The sequence below is a fragment of the Crinia signifera genome, chromosome 4 (assembly GCF_055691185.1).
Source record: "Crinia signifera chromosome 4, ASM5569118v1, whole genome shotgun sequence".
Classification (NCBI taxonomy): Eukaryota; Metazoa; Chordata; class Amphibia; order Anura; family Myobatrachidae; genus Crinia; species Crinia signifera.
The window spans coordinates 189,568,497-189,588,747 of record NC_139220.1 but is presented as its reverse complement, the minus strand read 5'-3'; positions in this window follow the sequence as shown (position 1 = coordinate 189,588,747).

The window sequence follows — 20,251 nt, the reverse complement described above, 5'->3', positions numbered from 1 at the left end:
AATACTTGCCTTTTGGACACCGCACATTTCTTCCCTTTTTGTTCACGTGCATTCGGCGTGCTATCCGAATGCACGCCTACCAAAATAAGTGCACTCCCCCGTGTCCGCCCATGTTTCCGCCCAGTTTAGCCCACTTTGAAACTACGCCCCTGTGTCATTCCGAATGACGCCCATAAGATGCCCATATTTCCCGAGTGATTGCGGTGCACATTTCTGTACGGTATTAGTGAGAACAAGTAGGGAGACCATACGTGGCACATGCGCATGGCGTTCCCCACGCATGCGCAGGCGGCTAAAAAACGCTATCCGAAAGAATTCGGGAAAGTACGCACCGATCAGAATAAGGGCCAATATGACAGTCCATTAGACTGAAAAAAGCTGATAGTGTTAAACTCTATTGGCAAAATATATATTTCAATTTAAAATAGAGACTAAAGGCCAGATGTATTAAGCTTCAAAAAGTGATAACATGGAGAGTGATAAACAGTCAGCCAATCAACTGCTACCTGTCATGTTACAGGCTAGATTTGAAAAATTACATGTAGGAGCTGATTGGCTGGCTATTTATCACTCTTCACTTTATCACTTTTTGATGCTTAATACATCTGGCCCTAAATAACTATCCAATATATTAAGGGTTTACAAATCGAAAGAACAGATGGTAAATCAACAAAAGATAATTACAAACCAACGCTGCAATCGATCTAAAAAGATTTACTTATATTTCAAAGGTTTACAAGAACATAGAAACAATCCCTTACGCCAATCGTTATGTTAAATTATAAGCTTCATATACAACTAAATGTATAATATTAACAATTTAAAATTTACTAACAAAAAATATTTACATTTTCATTCAGAATTTGTATTTATTAAGACAGATAATTTGCTGCTATATTAAAATTTATGTATATTAAAAAAATTCAACACCTAGTTAACTTAGCACATCTGTTTCTTCAGTAAGACAACAGTTTAGGTAAATAACGTTTCAAGGCTATTTTATTTGCCTCTTCATCAGATCACCATGATGACCGTGATCTGATGAAGAGGCAAATAAAATAGCCTCGAAACTTTATTTACCTACACCGTTGTCTTACTGGGTATCATTGGGAGTGCCGCCATGAGAAATTGGGTATATATATATATATATATATATATGGGTGATAGTGGTGGTACTAGCGCTGGAGGATTCCAGATTTTTTTGGATATTTCCAGACGTTCACACACTAATTTTTGTGTGGAATTCCTTATGCACTCCCCTCCACTCTTCTGGGTGGCAGCACCTTCTCCTGTGGGTTCCCGTTCCTTGGAACCCTCTGTATGAAAATCTGAAAAAAGGGTGAGATGGGCGCCTATAGTGCAATAAATCCTTAGCAGGTTTAGTCTCCCTTCACCACATGAAGACAGACACACCCCTAATTTAAAGGTGTACCGTGTAGGGTGGTTATCCACCACTGTTCTCTGAGCGTCTTTAAACAAGATCCTGGGGCCACTGCAACACGATCTCAAGGAACAATCCTCCACATTTCACTCCGCCAAATGTTTGAAATGGCATATATCTCTGTTCTGTTGGAGTGTGTTTCAGTCCTTTCCCAAGTGCCCAAAGGACTGAAACACACTCCAACAGAACAGAGATATATGCCATTTCAAACATTTGGCGGAGTGAAATGTGGAGGATTGTTCCTTGAGATCGTGTTGCAGTGGCCCCAGGATCTTGTTTAAAGACGCTCAGAGAACAGTGGTGGATAACCACCCTACACGGTACACCTTTAAATTAGGGGTGTGTCTGTCTTCATGTGGTGAAGGGAGACTAAACCTGCTAAGGATTTATTGCACTATAGGCGCCCATCTCACCCTTTTTTCAGATATATATATATATATATATATATATATATATATATATATATATATAGCAAGCGGGCAGGATGGCACTCCCAAGATTAAACAATAAAGTTTATGAAAAAACAGTCAAACACCAATAACTTGTGTCAACGTTTCGGGCAGAGCCCTTTATCAAGACATGGCAAGTGAACAATACAGTACTTACATTTATAGGGAAGTGGGGGGAAAAGGAGGAACTCGTGCAGCCAACACCAACGCAGCCCCGGCGGGTAGTCAGTGACGTCAGGAGGCGCACTAGACTGCTAATCGGGGTCACCGGGGGGTGTGTCTGGAACACCCAGAGTGAGGGAGTCATGGCAACGCAGACGCTGAGAGACGCGTCTGGAGATAGCCGGGGAGCAGGCAGGAGCGAGGAGGCCGCTTGCCCTGTGTGAGAACGAAGCAAGGCAGGACGACTAAGACCAGGCGGGCAGATGTTAGTGATGACAGAGGCTTGTTGCTGTAGACTGCAGCGAGTACCTAAAAAGGCAAAGCGTGTGATGAGCATATTGTGGAACAAAAACATAAAGGGTCACATGACATAATACACAATGCAGCATCAAAGCACAACATGATGTGGTACACGGCCGTACATCGAAAGGGGATGCAGGGTAAGACAGCGAATGGTAAATAAGGACCAAAAATACCCAAGGGGACAGGCCGGCAAATATCAAATAACAGAACACTAATGAGTGGTAGAGGGGAATGCCTGGGACAACTGGACCGAGCCGGTAGGGCAGGGGAGAAAGAGCGGAAAGGGACAGAGGGGAGAGAACGTAACCGGCCAAAGATGCAGGCGCCGGACGCAAGACAAACGGGGGGTAAGTCTGTCTTGCCTCCGGCGCCTGCATCTTTGGGTGTTTGACTGTTTTTTCATAAACTTTATTGTTTAATCTTGGGAGTGCCATCCTGCCCGCTTGCTACATTCATCCTTCTTTGGATTGGAAAGGCAACCCAAGTCGCTGTCTGCTCTTACGTTTGAGTGCCGGGACCCTCTTTACTATATATATATATATATATATATATATATATATAATTGCAGATGGGTCTATAGTAGACCAGGCCGGCACTCCAGAGACTGACGCAAGATAATAATGTAGACTACACCATGTCGGCTGCGGTCGCAGCCGACATGGTGTAGTCTACATTATTATCTTGCGTCAGTCTCTGGAGTGCCGGCCTGGTCTACTATAGACCCATCTGCAATTATTTACATTTATGGCAAGGTCACCACGAGCAGCTGATTATTTATCCTGAGTGCCGGACCCCTATATATATATATGCTATTGCTTTATACGGGCACCCAGCGCAGCAGCTTCTCTCCAGGGAGAACCGGATCCCCCCTGCACCTTTTGAGATATATATATATATATATATATAGCGTGTAAAAGAAGCGTCACTCCAGGTACTGGTTCAATAGTAGTTTACTGCTAGTCTACAGTGTTTCGGGCCGGAGCCCGTCTTCAGGACATAAACGGTTTATGTCCTGAAGACGGGCTCCGGCCCGAAACACTGTAGACTAGCAGTAAACTACTATTTTTTTTTTAATCCAATATTCTTTATTAAACGTTTTTTTTTTTTCCAATAGCATACAAAAACCTTTACATTCTTTTTTGATTGTTTTGAAACATATAACAATATAGTTTAAAAAAACATACATCTTCTATAACTTCATTAGTAGCTCGTCGTGGCCCTCCCTATGTCTACGGGGGGCCCCTAATTCGGATCCACCTACTGTATCCACATCTTCATCTCCTTCCATCTCAATCCCCCCAATCATTCTCCCTCATTCATACCCCCCCTTCCCCCTTATCTCTACGCTATGATTGTATTGCTAGGTTTCTTTGGTTCATTTGTCATATCCTTTATTTTGGTTTCCGCCTATATCTTGTTTCCTTTTAACACTAATATCTCTCATTTTATATTCCCACCTCTACTCTTTTTGTGTATGTGCCACCGACTACAAAAATAAAGAAAAAGAGTATGTAACAAAAGAATTAAAACGACATTAAAAATAAAGGGACGGTGTGTTTATCTGTGTATCAATCTTTTCCTCCTCCCCTTCCTTTCCCCCCACCCTCCCTCCTCCCCCTCCCCTTCCTTTCCTTTATTTATATGTGTGTATGTCTTTGACTTAACTGCCTTTCTATTTTTTTATAAAGTGCTCTTTGTGCCATAACTTTTACAGCTATATATTTACTTTTGTTTCTCACATCTATTTATTTGTGTTTTTTTTTTCCCTTCCCTTCTTTTTCCCTCTTCTTTTCCTCTTCTCCCCTTCCATTCACTTCTAAGTGCATTTAGTGCGTATTATTATTTTTTCTTTCTTTTTCCCTTCTTCCTTAATAAAAAAAAAAAAAAAAAAAAAAAAAAAAACCAACACTGTAAGAGGATGGCTGAGAGAGGCATGGGGGAACCATCCTTATTATTCTGTTCTAAGGTGCTATTTCAATTCGTTGTGCACTCTACCATTTGCCAATACATTCGTGTATATATTTTTCATATTATCGTGTATTTATTCATAATATTTTGATTTCATCCATTTCTCCCATATTCTATTGTGCTTACTTATATTTTCCATGCCTCTAATTGAGGCATGTTTCTCGTGGGCTATCGTTGTATTTATCAGGTTTATCCACTCATTCTTTCTCGGGCTTTCGTGTGACATCCAGCCTCTCGCTATTAACACTTTTGCCAAAACCAACATTCTTTCTGTTATTTTATTATTACATTCCCTCCTTCCTTCCTTGATGTTAATTCCTAACAGGCAGGCTTTAACACCTATACATTCCCTATTGACCCCTATTTCGGCCATAATGTTCTTTACTTCTCCCCAAAAATGTTGTGTTTTTCTGCACTGCCATATCAAATGGAAGAAGGTACCCTTCATTTGGCTGCATTTTGGGCACTGGTCATTTTTACTTCCATCATACTGTCTCAACCTTTCTGGCGTGACATAAGATCTGTGGACTATATAGTATTGGATTTGTTGAAATCGAATCGATCTCGTCGCTCTTGTATGCGACGACATCGCCTGACCCCACTCTTGGTCCGTCATGACCCCTATGTCTCCTTCCCACTTTTCCCTGGTCTTTTCGAACTGGGTTTTTTTTAGTTCCTTTATTAATATTTTATATATACCTGCCACCTTGACCTTGTGTCCCTGTTTTAGTATCTTTTTTATCGGGGAATCCTGGATATCTATTGTTTTTTCCCCTAGCACCTTTCCTAATCTGCTCTTAAGCTGTAGGTACCTAAGAAAATATCCTTTAGGGATATTGTATTCCATTTCTAGTTGGTTATATGTCTTGAGTACCCCAATATGATACACCTGACCAATAGTTTGTATCCCTACTTTCTCCCATATTGTCTTGATCTCCTTGGTCTTATTCCTTAGTTCTAGTTTCCCCCTATCATCTCCGACCCATATTGGGATCTCCGGATCCAAACTGTCGTTCCCCAGCACCTTATTCGTATATACCCATATTTTCGTTGCTTGTTTAACCCCTTCCCGACATTTGACGTACATTTACGTCATGGCCGGGATGTACTTCCCGACACATGGCATAAATGTACGTCATGACTTTAAACTGTCACTGCGTCTAGAGACGCAGTGACAGAGGGACGATGTCTGCTGTCCCTGACAGCAGACATGTCCCTGCATGCCCAGGGGGGGCTGCGATGCCGCCCCCCCGTCGGCGATCGCTGTGATTGGCTGTTCAGTGTGAACAGCCATTCACAGCGTTTTCCTGTGTTACCAGCGAATCAGACGCTCGGTAACACAGGTGTCAATCACCGCCGGGCGTCAGGGGGCATGAGGGGGTCATCGGTGACGACGACACCTCACCCCACCTGCCCCCAAGGCTGTGATTGGTCCGTGGGACCCACGGACCAATCACAGCCAAGGCGCGACATTTAAACTAACGGTGACTGCGCTGCAGACGCCATTCCGGTCTGGAATTGCGTGCAGAGCGGTCACCGTGCCTATCTGCCGTGATACTGACCTGATCCTTGCAAATACTTACCTGATCCTTGCAAATACCTTACCTGATCACCTGATCACTGCTTGTAGCGTGCTGGATGCTTCCTGGATCTGACTTCTTGTGACTTCCTGCTGCTGCTGCAGTGTGATAGAGAGATAGAGAGTGATAGATAGTGATAGATAGTGAGAGATAGAGAGATAGAGAGATAGTGATAGAGAGTGCTATATTTTGTGTCTGCTACCCCCCCTTTTTGGGGCTGCAGGTTTTTTTTTATATATATAACTGTCAGTGCTGCTGCTGCAGTGTCATAGAGTGATAGATAGTGATAGATAGTGAGAGATAGAGAGATAGAGAGATAGTGATAGAGAGTGCTATATTTTGTGTCTGCTACCCCCCCTTTTTGGGGCTGCAGGGTTTTTTTTTATATATATAACTGTCAGTGCTGCTGCTGCAGTGTCATAGAGTGATAGATAGTGATAGATAGTGAGAGATAGAGAGATAGTGATAGAGAGTGCTATATTTTGTGTCTGCTACCCCCCCTTTTTGGGGCTGCAGGTTTTTTTTCTATATATATAACTGTCAGTGCTGCTGCTGCAGTGTCATAGAGTGATAGATAGTGATAGATAGTGAGAGATAGAGAGATAGAGAGATAGTGATAGAGAGTGCTATATTTTGTGTCTGCTACCCCCCCTTTTTGGGGCTGCAGGGTTTTTTTTTTATATATATAACTGTCAGTGCTGCTGCTGCAGTGTCATAGAGTGATAGATAGTGAGAGATAGAGAGATAGATAGAGAGAGATAGATAGAGAGATAGTGACAGAGAGTGATAGAGAGTGCTATATTTTGTGTCTGCTATCCCCCCTTTTGTGCTGATCAGTATATCTGTGCTGATCAGCAACTTTTTGGGGGTGCAGGGTTTTTTTTTTTTATATATACCTGCCAGTTGCACTGTCAGTTGCACCAAAGGTTGTGCACCTGCTGCCCCTCACTGGTAATCAGTGTCGCATCACTGATCACCTTTTTTTTTTTTTTGAGCGTGCTGTGGGGTCTTTTTAAATTTTTTTTGATCACATTTTTTTGATCAAATTCCTGTTGCCTTTGAGCGCTGTTCAGTGACGGACGTTACTGACCAACATCTGTGCTCAATTTTTGGCGCAGGACCTTTTTTTTTTTTTTTTTTTTTTCTGCACTACATACACACTACACACTACATACTACATTGAAATAAAGTTTGTACCCCCCCTACACTATACACGTGTTGAAACATTTCACTACCAGAAACACAAAAATAAAAATGTCATCCCAAATGTCATCCCAAATGTCATCCCAAATGTCATCCCAAATGTCATCCCAAATGTCATCCCAGTCATCCAGAAGAATGTATTCAGCGGAGGAGGCATATGCCATGCTTGCCTCTGACTCTGACACAGCCAGTGAGGCAAGCGGGGAATTTGAAGGATTCATCTTAAGCTCCTCTTCCTCCTCTAGTGATGAGGGACCCCCTCAAAGACGCCCCCGTAGAGCAGCTGAGACCCCCCCCCCAATAATTGATCTCGTATGGACCCCACCACCAGACAATTTTGAGCCCCAGGTTCCTGAGTTTTTGGCCATCCCAGGAATCCAATTTGATTCCACAGGTCTCAGAGAAATTGACTTTTTCAAATTATTTTTCTCTGATGATTTTATAAATTTAATGGTGGACCAAACTAATTTATATGCCCAGCAGTTTATTGCTCAAAACCCCACGTCATCATTTGCTAAGTGGACCCCTGTAGATGCAGTAGAGATGATGACGTTTTGGGGTCTGGTGTTTCATATGGGCATAGTAAAAAAGCCAGAAATTAGGCAATATTGGAGTACAGATGTTCTGTACAGCACCCCACTTTACCGTATGGCCATGACCCGGAATCGTTTTGAGTTAATCCTTAAATTTTTGCATTACAACGATAATGCACAGTGCCCACCCAGAGATGATCCCACCTTTGACCGGCTATTCAAAGTCAGGCCGGTCATTGATCACTTCAGTGCCAAATTTGAAGAGATGTACATCCCAGATAAATTCATTTGCATAGACGAGTCCCTTATACATTTTAAAGGAAGGGTTAAATTCCGCCAGTACCTTCCCAGTAAGAGGGCAAGGTATGGCATAAAAATGTATAAGCTGTGTGAAAGCACCTCAGGGTACACTCACAGGTTTAGGGTATATGAAGGGAAGGATTCAAGAATTGAACCGCCAGAATGCCCCCCCTCCCTCGTAGGTGTTAGTGGAAAAATTGTCTGGGATTTAGTGCACCCCTTCCTGGATAAAGGTTATCACCTCTATGTGGATAACTTTTACACCAGCATCCCCCTGTTTAAGGCCCTTGGTTCAAGAGGTGCAGCAGCTTGCGGTACTGTGCGCAAGAACCAAAGAGGCCTCCCAAAAACGCACATTGCCCAAGTAATGAGAAGGGGTGAAAGCAGGGGAATATGCACCGAAAATATGTTGTTGGTCAAATATAAGGACAAGAGGGATGTCCTTATACTGACAACAATTCACGGAGACAGTACCACCTCCGTCCCTGTACGAGGTACCAGTACCCACACCTCAAAACCTAATTGTATCCTGGATTACAATAGGTACATGGGCGGAGTGGATCTTTAAGATCAGGTACTGAAGCCGTACAGTGCCCTGCGGAAAACAAAAATCTGGTACAAGAAGCTGGCCGTGTATATCATCCAGATGGCACTGTATAACGCTTACGTGCTATTCCGTTCTACCAGCCAGAGGGGGACATTTATGCACTTTCAAGAGGAAGTCATAAAGGGCCTAATATTTGGGAACCAGCATGCAGAGGGCCCCAGTACTTCTAGTACTGGCCCCTGTATTGTACCAGGGCAGCATTTTCCTGATGAAATCCCCTCCACTGGAAAAAAGGGCAGGACACAAAAAAGGTGCAAAGTTTGCTATAAAAAGGGAATAAGAAAGCAAACTATTTTCCAGTGTGACACTTGCCCCGACAAACCCGGCCTATGTATAAAGGAGTGTTTTAAAATATACCACACATCTATGGATTTTTAGGTTCATCATTTCACCGTGCTTCGGGGGTCTTGCTAATGCCACATAGCACCCACCATTCATTCCACCAGAATCTGAGCCGCAAAATCCAAAAATCACTCCTTCCCTTCTGAGTCCTGCCATGCACCCAACTGGTATTTTTTGGTCACATGTGAGGCATTGCCGTACTCGGGAGAAATTGGGGCACAGATTTTGGGGTGCTTTTTCTCCTTCATACCTTATGAAAATGAAAAATTTTGAGCCAGAACTGCATTTTTGTGTAAAAAAATGTAATTTTTCATTTTCACTGCCCAGTTGTATCAAAATTGGTGAAACCCCTGGGGGTTTGAAATGTACACTATACCCCTAGATGAATTCCTTGAGGGGTTTAGTTTGCAAAATGGGGTCACTTGTGGGGGGGTTCCACTGTATTGGTGCTTCGGGGGTCTTGCTAATGCGACATAGCACCCACCAAAATTCCACCAGAATCTGAGCTGCAAAATCCAAATATCACTCCTTCCCTTCTGAGTCCTGCCATTTTTGGTCACACATGAAGCATTGCCGTACTCTGGAGAAATTGGGGCACAGATTTTGGGGTGCTTTTTCTCCTTCATACCTTATGAAAATGAAAAATTTTGAGCCAGAACTGCATTTTTGTGTAAAAAAATGTAATTTTTCATTTTCACTGCCCAGTTTTATCAAAATTGGTGAAACCCCTGGGGGTTTGAAATGTACACTATACCCCTAGATGAATTCCCTGAGGGGTGTAGTTTGCAAAATGGGGTCACTTGTGGGGGGGTTCCACTGTATTGGTGCTTCGGGGGTCTTGCTAATGCGACATAGCACCCACCAAAATACCACCAGAATCTGAGCTGCAAAATCCAAATATCACTCCTTCCCTTCTGAGTCCTGCCATTTTTTGGTCACACATGAAGCATTGCCGTACTCGGGAGAAATTGGGGCACAGATTTTGGGGTGCTTTTTCTCCTTCATACCTTCTGAAAATGAAAAATTTTGAGCCAGAACTGCATTTATGTGTAAAAAATTTAATTTTTCATTTTCACTACCCAGTTGTATCAAAATTGGTGAAACCCCTGGGGGTTTGAAATGTACATTATACCCCTAGATGAATTCCCAGAGGGGTGTAGTTTGCAAAATGGGGTCACTTGTGGGGGGCTTCCACTGTATTGGTGCTTTGGGGGTCTTGCTAATGCGACATAGCACCCACCAACATTCCACCAGAATCTGAGCTGCAAAATCCAAAAATCACTCCTTCCCTTCTGAGTCCTGCCATGCACCCAACTGGTATTTTTTGGTCACATGTGAGGCATTGCGGTACTCGGGAGAAATTGGGGCACAGATTTTGGGGTGCTTTGTCTCCTTCATTCCTTGTGAAAATGACAAATTTGGAGCCAGAACTGCATTTTTGTGTAAAAAAATGTAATTTTTCATTTTCACTCCCCAGTTGTATCAAAATTGGTGAAACCCCTGGGGGTTTGAAATGTACACTATACCCCTAGATGAATTCCCTGAGGGGTGTAGTTTGCAAAATGGGGTCACTTGTGGGGGGGTTCCACTGTATTGGTGCTTCGGGGGTCTTGCTAATGCGACATAGCACCCACCAACATTCCACCAGAATCTGAGCTGCAAAATCCAAAAATCACTCCTTCCCTTCTGAGTCCTGCCATGCACCCAACTGGTATTTTTTGGTCACATGTGAGGCATTGCCATACTCGGGAGAAATTGGGGCACAGATTTTGGGGTGCTTTGTCTCCTTCATTCCTTGTGAAAATGAAAATTTTTGAGCCAGAACTGCATTTTTGTGTAAAAAATGTAATTTTTCAGTTGCACAGCCCAGTTGTATCAAAATTGGTGAAACCCCTGGGGGTTTGAAATGTACACTATACCCCTAGATGAATTCCCTGAGGGGTGTAGTTTGCAAAATGGGGTCACTTGTGGGGGGGTTCCACTGTATTGGTGCTTCGGGGGTCTTGCTAATGCGACATAGCACCCACCAACATTCCACCAGAATCTGAGCTGCAAAATCCAAAAATCACTCCTTCCCTTCTGAGTCCTGCCATGCACCCAACTGGTATTTTTTGGTCACATGTGAGGAATTGCCGTACTCGGGAGAAATTGGGGCACAGATTTTGGGGTGCTTTTTCTCCTTCATTCCTTGTTAAAATGACAAATTTGGAGCCAGAACTGCATTTTTGTGTAAAAAAATGTAATTTTTCATTTTCACTGCCCAGTTGTATCAAAATTGGTGAAACCCCTGGGGGTTTGAAATGTACACTATACCCCTAGATGAATTCCCTGAGGGGTGTAGTTTGCAAAATGGGGTCACTTGTGGGGGGGTTCCACTGTATTGGTGCTTCGGGGGTCTTGCTAATGCGACATAGCACCCACCAACATTCCACCAGAATCTGAGCTGCAAAATCCAAAAATCACTCCTTCCCTTCTGAGTCCTGCCATGCACCCAACTGGTATTTTTTGGTCACATGTGAGGCATTGCCATACTCGGGAGAAATTGGGGCACAGATTTTGGGGTGCTTTGTCTCCTTCATTCCTTGTGAAAATGAAAATTTTTGAGCCAGAACTGCATTTTTGTGTAAAAAATGTAATTTTTCAGTTGCACAGCCCAGTTGTATCAAAATTGGTGAAACCCCTGGGGGTTTGAAATGTACACTATACCCCTAGATGAATTCCCTGAGGGGTGTAGTTTGCAAAATGGGGTCACTTGTGGGGGGGTTCCACTGTATTGGTGCTTCGGGGGTCTTGCTAATGCGACATAGCACCCACCAACATTCCACCAGAATCTGAGCTGCAAAATCCAAAAATCACTCCTTCCCTTCTGAGTCCTGCCATGCACCCAACTGGTATTTTTTGGTCACATGTGAGGAATTGCCGTACTCGGGAGAAATTGGGGCACAGATTTTGGGGTGCTTTTTCTCCTTCATTCCTTGTTAAAATGACAAATTTGGAGCCAGAACTGCATTTTTGTGTAAAAAAATGTAATTTTTCATTTTCACTGCCCAGTTGTATCAAAATTGGTGAAACCCCTGGGGGTTTGAAATGTACACTATACCCCTAGATGAATTCCCTGAGGGGTGTAGTTTGCAAAATGGGGTCACTTGTGGGGGGGTTCCACTGTATTGGTGCTTTGGGGGTCTTGCTAATGCGACATAGCACCCACCAACATTCCACCACCAAAAATCACTCCTTCCCTTCTGAGTCCTGCCATGCACCCAACTGGTATTTTTTGGTCACATATGAGGCATTGCCATACTCGGGAGAAATTGGGGCACAGATTTTGGGGTGCTTTTTCTCCTTCATACCTTATGAAAATGAAAATTTTTGAGCCAGAACTGCATTTTTGTGTAAAAAAATGTAATTTTTCATTTTCACTGCCCAGTTGTATCAAAATTGGTGAAACCCCTGGGGGTTTGAAATGTACACTATACCCCTAGATGAATTCCCTGAGGGGTGTAGTTTGCAAAATGGGGTCACTTGTGGGGGGGTACCACTGTATTGGTGCTTTGGGGGTCTTGCTAATGCGACATAGCACCCACCAACATTCCACCAGAATCTGTGCTGCAAAATCCAAATATCACTCCTTCCCTTCTGAGTCCTGCCATGCACCCAACTGGTATTTTTTGGTCACATGTGAGGCATTGCCATACTCGGGAGAAATTGGGGCACAGATTTTGGGGTGCTTTGTCACCTTCATTCCTTGTGAAAATGAAAAATTTTGAGCCAGAACTGCATTTTTGTGTAAAAAATGTAATTTTTCATTTGCACAGCCCAGTTGTATCAAAATTGGTGAAACCCCTGGGGGTTTGAAATGTACACTATACCCCTAGATGAATTCCCTGAGGGGTGTAGTTTGCAAAATGGGGTCACTTGTGGGGGGGTTCCACTGTATTGGTGCTTCGGGGATCTTGCTAATGCGACATAGCACCCACCAACATTCCACCAGAATCTGAGCTGCAAAATCCAAAAATCACTCCTTCCCTTCTGAGTCCTGCCATGCACCCAACTGGTATTTTTTGGTCACATATGAGGCATTGCCATACTCGGGAGAAATTGGGGCACAGATTTTGGGGTGCTTTGTCTCCTTCATTCCTTGTGAAAATGACAAATTTGGAGCCAGAACTGCATTTTTGTGTAAAAAAATTAATTTTTCATTTTCACTGCCCAGTTTTACCACAATTGGTGAAACCCCTGGGGGTTTGAAATGTACACTATACCCCTAGTTGAATTCCCTGAGGGGTGTAGTTTGCAAAATGGGGTCACTTGTGGGGAGGTTCCTAACTTTTAGCATCTTATGGTGCCTAGAAACCTACATGGTGCCTAAAAAATAATCTCATAAAAAGGAGGCTCCAAAATCAAGTAGGTGCTCCTTCTATTATGAAGCCTGTGGTTTGGTCAACATGCACACTAGGGCCACATATAGGATATTTATGAAAACAAAAGAATTGGGGGAATCAATTTTTAGTCACATTTCTCTAGTAAAATGTGCTGTGTTCCTTAGAAAAATGTATTAAAATTGCAAATCTGCAAAAAAAATGAAATTTTGAAATTTCACCTACACTTTGTTTTAATTCCTGTGAAACACCTAAAGGGTTAACAAACTTCCAAAATGCTGTTTTGAATACTGTGAGGGGTGCAGTTTTTGAAATGGCATCATTTATGGGGGTGTCTCACATACAAGTCCCTCAAAGTCACATCAGAACTGAACTGGTCCCTAAAAAAATCAGTGTTTGAAATTTTCTTGAAAATTTGAAAATTTGCTATTCATATTGTAAGCCTCCTAGTGTCCAAAAAAATTAAAAGGAAGTTGAAATAATGATGGAAACATAAAGTAGACATATGGTCTATGTTAGTTATTAACTATTTTGAGTGGTATGATTATTTGTCTCACAAGCAGAAAATTTAACATTTTGCAAATTGCTAAATTTTCCATTTTTTTCCGACATTTTGGTATTTTTTACAAAAAAACACAGACTGTATCGACGAAAATTTACCACTAACTTGAAGTACAATGTGTCACGAAAAAACAATCTCAAAATCACTGGGATAAGTAAAAGCAAAAAAAAGTTATCCCCACTTAAGTGATACATGTCAGATTTGAAAAAAAGGGCTCTGTCAGGAAGGCAAAAACATGCTGTGTCAGGAAGGGGTTAAGTATTGGGTTTTTTACTCTTATAATGTTACTTGAAAGAAGTATTTGCCTCGGGTCATAATTTTCATGTGTCTGTGTGACCAATGTTTTTATCTGCTCTACCGCCTCTCCTTTGATCCATGTCTGGAGCTGGCTTAGTTGTGCTGCCACGTAGTACAGCCGAAAGTGGGGAAGACCCAGTCCTCCCATCTGTTTAGTTCTCCTAAGAGTATCCAGTTTGATCCTGGCTCTCTTTTTTCCCCATATAAACGATGTTGTTACGCTATCTAGGAGCTTAAACAATTTTACAGGTATATACCCCGATTAGCAGTCTAGTGCGCCTCCTGACGTCACTGACTACCCGCCGGGGCTGCGTTGGTGTTGGCTTGCACGAGTTCCTTCTTTTCCCCTAACTTCCCTATAAATGTAAGTACTGTATTGTTCACTTGCCATGTCTTGATAAAGGGCTCTGCCCGAAATGTTGACACAAGTTATTGGTGTTTGACTGTTTTTTCATAAACTTTATTGTTTAATCTTGGGAGTGCCATCCTGCCCGCTTGCTACATTCATCCTTCTTTGGATTGGAAAGGCAACCCAAGTCGCTGTCTGCTCTTACGTTTGAGTGCCGGGACCCTCTTTACTATATATATATATATATATATATATATATATATATATATATATATATATATATATGCTATTGCTTTATACGGGCACCCAGCGCAGCAGCTTCTCTCCAGGGAGAACCGGATCCCCCCTGCACCTTTTGAGATATATATATATATATATATATATATATAGCGTGTAAAAGAAGCGTCACTCCAGGTACTGGTTCAATAGTAGTTTACTGCTAGTCTACAGTGTTTCGGGCCGGAGCCCGTCTTCAGGACATAAACGGTTTACTTGGTGAACCTCTGCTGCGTGTGACTGCTCCTGTATTTACTAAATTTGCTTGGAGGATATTATCGCTGCTAATTATCCTGAATTGGCTAAAGCAAATTGGGAATAATTTTCAGTTATTCATTCATTCATCCTTTCTGATTGCCGGAAGCACTTTTTTGGACTGTTTCTGAGACACGTGATCCCTATGGTATTTATTATATTGAATTTCCATAGTGACTACTGCCCCTGATGAAGTCTTGTCTAGACGAAACGCGTTGGGCCATGTATCTGCGTTTATGAATTCTCTGAATTGAGCAAAACCAAGTTCACCAATTGTTGTATTGTGCATGTTTACATATTCTGCATGATTGTAATACCCCTGAGAAGGGTGTTTTATTGTACATAATATATATGTGTACTTTTTATACTTTGTATTAAACATACAACTTTTTAAGTGACATTTATTGTTCTTTAGCGCACTCTGATCCCCCCCTTTTTTCTTATGTCTATTTGATTGGGTCTTGTCTAGCAGAAGACTCTTCAGAGGTGCTGCTCTTGTTCTATAAGCGCAGGAAAGGGTCTCTCCTTTATATATATATATATATATATATATATATATATATATATATATAGCGTGTAAAAGAAGCGTCACTCCAGGTACTGGTTCAATAGTAGTTTACTGCTATTCTACAGTGTTTCGGGCCGGAGCCCGTCTTCAGGACATAAACGGTTTATGTCCTGAAGACGGGCTCCGGCCCAAAACACTGTAGACTAGCAGTAAACTACTATTGAACCAGTACCTGGAGTGACGCTTCTTTTACACGCTATCTGACAAGCGCTGGTGACCTCCTACTATATATATATATATATATATACCAGGACTTGGAACCCGGCACTCCAACTGTGTATAGCAGGGCTGGGCAACACCGGCCCTCCAGATGTTAGTGAACTACACATCCCAGGATGCTTTGCATTAGTTTTGCTATGTGGCCATGCTGAAACTAATGCAAAGCATCCTGGGATGTGTAGTTCACTAACATCTGGAGGGCCGGTGTTGCCCAGCCCTGGTGTATAGGCAATACTGCTCCGGTGCCTTCCCAGGGGGGTCTCCCCAAATATGAGGACGAGCCAGGAGGCTCGAAACAATTGTTGGATTGTAACACTTGCAATAAAGCACTGTTTGAAAGGATCTCCGTGTGACGCCCCTGCTTGAATAAAGCTATTGGACTGTGTATATATATATATATATATATATAGAGAGAGAGAGAGAGAGAGAGAGAGAGAGAGAGAGAGAGAGAGAGAGAGAGAGAGAGAGAGATAGTTTTGCAGCATGACAGCGCACAGCACTGGGGCAATGAGTTAAATTCCATCCACCTGTGTTCAGTTTGTATGCTTTCCTGGTGTCTGCAATTTGCATGAGATTTCAAGTTAATTTGCTTCTGATTTGAATAATTTAATTTTCTCCCTCCAGCACTGCATACGTGGTACTGGTAAGCAGTATCTGGGGTCAGTAAGAATACAGTATTTGTATTTGTAATACATATTTCTACAAAGTTTTTATTTTAATTAGAGAAAAAAACTTTGAATGTCCCAAATCCATTGATATTAAACCAAAGAACTCATGGAAATAAATATGTAGGGAAATCACACTGTTAATGGCCTCTATCAAATTCCTTCCTTTTCATTATTTAAGGAAAATCAATGTTGAAGCTGTTGAGCTTTAAATAAGTTCCATTAAAGAAAGATAATTTTCTTCAGGGCTTTGGCGATAGTATACTATGTAAATATAATCATATATTTGCTTATATAAGTAATCCCTTCATAGAAACAATTTTATATATCAATCAATCTTTTGATCACTGCACGCAGAGAAATTATTCTTTGCCGCCACATGTAGATAAGTCTTGAAATCCCTTGCTGTTACTTCGTATCTGGAGTCATTTTAATCAACTTTCGAAGAGTCTTCCACTGTACAGTAGCTCTGTTCCCCTTCAGGAGAATTATCATTGCTAACATTTCAATAATTTTACATACCTTGCAATATATGAGTGCCTTTATTCCTTCAGCAGTGCTGCCACATACAGAAATAAAAAGCATTACCCTATTGTCATTGCCAGAGCATTTTTCCTATCCTCTACAAAATGCCATTATATCGTATATCATATTGTCCATTTCCTACCTGTAAACCCACTTCATTTACAGGTCCCAGTTAAAGTAATGTATTTTCCTAAATCCTTATTGCATATTCTTTCACACTATACTACATCTTGATTATTTGAGTAGTGTTATGATTATGAAATTGTAATAGCAGTTCTTTAAACCTCCACAAATGATAAAACAATAAAAAAAGAATACACACGGTAGACGGAGAGAGGGGAGGGGTTCAGGCTTGCTGGAAGGGTCTAGCAGGATACTGGTCTGCCACTGCCCCCTTCTTACTAGTCAGCAGCAGCAGCATAATGAATTCTTTGTGGAGAGGAGCACAGGGAGGCAGAGAGGCCAAGCTGGAACTGTTAATATACTTGTAGCCAAGTGAATACCTTTCAACTGTTCTAATTTTCATGGGACTGTCCTGCATCCCACCTGTGGCCAGCAGTGCCCCACAGCGGGGTAGGTGTGTGTGTGTGTGTGTGTGTGTGTGTGTGCGTGATCCAGTTCATAATTATAGAGGGTTCCATTGTCATACCCTCCAACATTTTTAGGGCAGAAATCGGTACACCTACTGAAAGGGGGCGTGGTCATGGATAAAGGGGGCGTGGTTACGCCCCCTTTCCGAATGTATACTTTTTTCAAAAGTATGTATTTAAAAAAATGTAGGAGAGGGGGGGGGAGAGAGTCTAGCAATGATGGAGGGTATGCTAAAATACACTACACGCTGCCTGCATCACACTACAATACACTACACGCTGCCTGCATCACACTATAATACACTACACGCTGCCTGCATCACACTACATACAGTACACATGCCCTCCTCGGTGATCGGCAGGACGGGGCGATGTGGTGGGTGTCAGAGAATCCGTTGTCCAGCTCGGCCAGGTCCTCGAGAGCGCCCAGGCCCCCGGGGAGGTGATCTGCTGCTGCTGAGGGGGAACCTTGTCCAGGCGGCTGCTGCTCCCGGAGGGAAGAGGACGGAGGACGGAACTTGTAAAAGTCCTGCCAGTCCTCGTCACGCTGGGCGAGTGGTGCCGCCACCTCCATGCCGGGGTCTACGGGGAGCGGGGTACTTAGAATGGGGCGCTACGACAGCTGGTCTGTTGCCCCAGGACGCGCGCTCCCAACACAGTCCTGTTGCAGAAAACCGGTACATTCGGTACAAAGTGATTTTGCCGGTACAGACTGTTAAAAAACGGTACTGTACCGGCAAAATCGGTACAGTTGGAGGGTATGCATTGTTATGGGGCCCAAAGGCTTAGGGGGGCCTGAACCCAGGATATAATGTTGAATACTGTACCAATTTCCTAAAATTGCCTTATAAACAACTGTGTCTAAAACATTGCCTAGTCTGTTTGTGTGATATTACATTTTCAGTGAAAGGTGTATGTAGTGGATGTTATGGTCTTGTCAGGGGGTGCTGTAATGTGTCATCATTTGAACTAGAGGGCACTATAATTTTGCACAATAAACCAGAATCGACCCCTGTCCCGATGGCCGAGGTTTGCGCAAACCCCTGACTGCGAATGGCCACTGTGATATGCAATATCGCCGGCCAATTCGACACAGAGCGGTTGTGGTTGGGGGTGTGGGGCTGTGAGCCTGGGTGTCGCCACAGGGAACACCCAGCATTTCATGGGCATTCCCAGGAAAACGCTGGGTGTTCCCATGGGACCAAGTGTGTCAGGGGTGGGCAGCTGGCTGACGTCACATTACGTCAGCCTCCCGCCCTGACTTCGTCCCACTGCCTGCAAATATAAGTCAGTTGAGACTGATTTATATTTACGAAGGTAGGAGAAATCATTCAATGATCAGCAACTATCGAATGATCTCTCCTGCTCCGGGTACATCAAGGGGATGTGTCTTTATAACAGCAGCAGGGGAGCGGCCATTCAGCGGGAAGCGGCCTCTGGGACTTGGTAAGCTGCAAGGACATTCAATGCTAGGCGACCATCAAATGATTTCTCCTGCTGCGGGCACATGCAAATAATAGCATGTGTTTTTGAATGGAGATGAATGAATGCTTTTAGCCATTTTTTATTAATTTTAAAGGAATCCCAAATCAAAATTTGAACTGAACTACACTTGAGGGTGGTTTTTTGCTTGCTCTCTTCTTTGGCAGCACTTTTGTTTCCATCCTTCCACACCATAACAGAGAGCCTGTTGTTTCCATCCCCAGGAACAATAAGTGGATAACTAGTTTGTTGCAAATTAATTATTTTTATTGTATTTTAGCATTATTGACCCCAAATTATGGTTAAACTGTGGTAAAGAATGCATTGGATGGTTTTCTCTTGTTTCATAAATGTCAACACAATTTAATATTAAATCTATGCCAGGAACAGTAATGTTCAATAAACATAACATCACTAATTAAAGTTCTTAAATAATTACTCTTAACACCAAACTAAGCACAAATGTGGTCTTGTAATTGTTCCTAAACAACACAGAACAGTAGTAGATAATGATATTAACATTAAAAACAGACCTAGTAAAACTAGGTAATTAGATTAAGAGTCCTATTGACCTATTACTGGATGCAGAAACCATAAATAGTCCTATTTAAACAGGTATCTGGCTCTGGGTTCTATGCAAAATGGCTTTTTGTGTGATGCTGCAGAAGCCTGATATACTACTTAATGCTAATGCAATTTTCCATTTAGGTAGATCAGGAGGTAAGGTTCTCCTCTCACTGGCCCTTATTCTGATCGGTGCGGATATTCCCGAATTCTTACGGTGCGGTCCGCACGCCACGGTGTGCTGCCGCGTGCGGCCATCGTCCGTAGAAACGCCCACGTGTCCTCCGCATTCGGACGGACTCACTCTTTAAGAACAGGGCGTGTTTACGGACGAAATACAAACATATGTGTGCGGGTGAAACACTCCGATTCTGCACGGTATTACAGAGTATGCACGGGAATCCCGCATCCAAACGGATGGCAAGCGGTGCTTCCGCACGGAAGCGGTGTATTTACGCCAAACTACAAACTATTATGTCTATTCTGCAATACATCACATGACCCACTTATTCAATTACCTATCCTCATACAAAAATGCCTGTTTGGAATTGGAATCAATTAGATGCCAATATATCCTTACAAGCATGCCTAACACATGCATTGCACACATTAACCCTTACAGCAATTGAAGT